This window comes from Phodopus roborovskii, unplaced genomic scaffold (assembly GCF_943737965.1).
Source record: "Phodopus roborovskii unplaced genomic scaffold, PHOROB, whole genome shotgun sequence".
Lineage (NCBI taxonomy): Eukaryota > Metazoa > Chordata > Mammalia > Rodentia > Cricetidae > Phodopus > Phodopus roborovskii.
In genome coordinates, this window is record NW_026125572.1 from 3106304 (window position 1) to 3109729 (window position 3426).

Genomic DNA, 3426 nt, shown 5'->3' on the forward strand with positions numbered 1-3426 from the left:
GGTTATAAATGGCTAAGAATCAAATCCAATCTCTTTCTTTTTCAGGATAATTGAAACATGCTGGTATTACATATTGATCCCTTTTACCTCAAACTCACCTCCTCCCCTCTCCGCAACCAACCCCCATCCCATCCTCTTTCTGCTTCCCAGGAAGAGTGAGGCTTTCCATTGGGGAAATCTTCAAAATCTGTCATATCATTTGTAGCAGGGCCTAGGTCCTCCCCCATGTGAGGGAGTATCCCTCTAAGTGGAATGAGCACCCAACGATCAGGGATAAATATTGATCCACTATCAAAGTTCCCATAGACTGCACAGTCCTCCTAACTAACACCCATGTACAAAGGGTCTGAATCAGTTCTTTGCTGGTTTCCCAACTATCAGACTGGCATCCATGAGCTTCACCTTGTACAGGTCAGCTGTTTCCTTCGGTTTATCCAGCCTGTTCTTAACCTATTTGCTCATCACTCCGCCCTCTCTGCAACTGGATTGCAGGAATTCAGCTCAGTGTTTGGATGTGGGTGTCTGCTTCTTCTTCAATCAGCTACTAGATGAAGGCTCTAGGATGGCATATAATATTGTGGTTTAATAAGGATCAGCAGGATAAACAGATAGGATAAATAGATGTTTATTCATGGAGAAATAACTTAGAACCTAGACAGATGAATACCAGCAAGTTCCACTGGATGCTCTCCTCTCTGTATCCAGCCAGCAAGAGTGCGTTCCCGCCTCCTCCTCAGACCTAGTTCCACCAGTCACTTCCGACACTGGCTCCACTTCCAATGGGTGTGCTCAGTGCCACAGAAGCAGAGAAAGTGAATATCCCACTACAATTCCCCTTTTAGTCTAAAGAAAAGATTTAGGCTTGATACAAAACTATATATGAAAGAGTGAATAACAAGTGTGCTCTAAGAAAATGAAAATCGAGAACAAAACCACCTACATATCTAGTCCTAGGGTGAAAGCATAATGAAGTTTACAATAGAGTAAACTGGAAAACTTAAGTCTAGTACCTAATATATGTAACTAGGAAGAGAGAATAATAATTGTGATAGTTTGATCTTCAAATTTATCAAGACCTGAGAAGGAAAATAATGATACTAGGGTAAACAGGAAGTGTGGATGGGCAACTTCCAAAAGGTGCAGCAAGGACAGAAACAGCAAGCTACCTGGACAGTCACCCAAAGTCTCACAGCAATGTTGGTACACCAAGTTTTGGCTAAGGCCAAGAGTACTTGACAGACCAAAACAACAGCAGGGAAGTAGAAAAGCTGTCTTACCCTGACTTGGCAAGGTTCAGCAGTCTTCTATATTTGTCTCCTGCAAGCACATAGGACTGCATGTTAAAATCAGTGGTCAAGGGGGGTGGGCAGTTATTTGCCCAAAAGGCCATTAGCCAAAGCACGGATGAACTCCAGAAGGAGCAACAACAGTGTCCAACATATTTTCGAGAAAGTGCATGGTGCTATCAGAAACAATAGTGTCTCATGTCAATGGAGTACTAATATTAAAACATTTAAATGTCATGTTCTGGAGGTCTATGAAGTGAATGAAGATTAAGCATGTCTGGATAATCTCATAGGTAAAGGAAACATGGGTGAAGATAATCTGTAATACTCAGGAAATTAGCTAAAAAACAAATTGAAACTTCGTTGAGTAAAGCAAGGACAAATAGCTAAACTATATTGTATACATATATTATACTATATTATATATATATATGTGTATATATATGTGTGTGTGTATATATATATATATATATATATATATATATATATGTAAATCTCTAAACTAGAGGTAGAATATAAATGTCGGGACAAGAGGTAGAACTATAAAGGACAGCATGATAAATATCCCAAATTGTATCAATATACAAATGTCTGGAACACAAGCAAAAGTATACATAAATATAATATGGTAAGAATAATGTGAATAAAACATCATAAATGGAAATATTTCACATAATATGACAAAATATAATATACAATTCTTCTGGGTAGGGAATATAAACTTAATTTTACATAGGGTACTACAAAAAATATAAAACAATGTAAGCTGTATAATACTAATAGCTCACTCTTAATAAATAATTCACAAGAAGATAGGCTAATCTACCTTATCCCATTTAAACAAAACCTTTACCAACCATACCCTATTCCTGTCTAAAATAGATAACTGTTTCTAAGCATCACCTTCCATACCCAACCCTAAGTAACCAAAACCATCCCTAAGAAGATAAACATTATCCATAAATTCCAAGAGTGGGGAAAGGTGACATCATTATCTTAATATTTCTTCCTGCTGAAATGTGATGATGATGGCTCCATGTGATCCTGTAGGAAGAAAATTTTTAGCAACCAAATTTCTCAACATAACTGGCTGTGATATATGTAGCTAGCTACTGTGTGGCAGGAAATGCTTGAGTGGAGTTCTATCTGAAATTCTGGCCAGGGTGTAATAAGAAGGTGCACCATTACAGCTGGCTAGTCATGAGTTGTCTCGACCAAAACAGTCTCAAACCAGTTTTAGGGAGATGTTTGGAGTCCAGATGCATCATGTTGAGTCAAGGGGAAATGACGAAGGGGGCCCCATCTTCTTTCCAGAGAGTTCAAATTTCAAAGTTAGGAATTATTATTTCTTGTTGAAAACTTAAACATCAATATTAAAGTATAATTTTCAAGTTTTAAGGTATGCATTAGGGAAAGGCAACAATAAGCATTAAAATGTATATGAGAAAATTAGGATTTCAGAGAGAAAATTAAGTTTAAGAAATGAGTCCCCAGATTTTGTTTTCTTCTGCTTTACACCAAATGGCTTCTTGATTAAAGGCAGAAACTGTGAATTTAATCTTAACATCATGCTTGAATTTAGAGAAGGAAAGCCAAATCCAACTCCAAAGCCAGCATTTGGTTACATTAATTGGGACTACAGGAGTACTAGATAGTAAAGAGAAATAGAGTTCTGTATAGAAATAGTTTACTAGAATTAAATATTTTCACCATAAATCAGATTCCTCTTCATTAAGTGATTGTTTCTGGAGAACTTTCTTCTCTTCAGTAGGTACTTACATGTTCAGTGTCTTTTGGCTGTTTGAAGATAGGTGCTCTCTGTTTTCTTGTAAAAGCAAGAACAGAACACTTTCCCTACCTTTGAGAGGTCTCCACACATCATATGGGACCTAATTTGTTGGATGACTTGTCATTTTTCTTCATTAAGATGTTTCTATTGTTCAACTAGGACGTTGATTAAGTTAGATGGTATCCATAGTTTTTCTTCTCTTGTAGATACAAATGTGAAACCCCTACCACAACGTAATACAAGGTCAATACATACATCCTTGAAGTACACTGGCTGATTTAGTTCAGAAGTTTTTTTCTATTGTTCAGTGTCTTTCTGCAGTTGTTTTTCCTTTTTCATTAAGAAATTTTA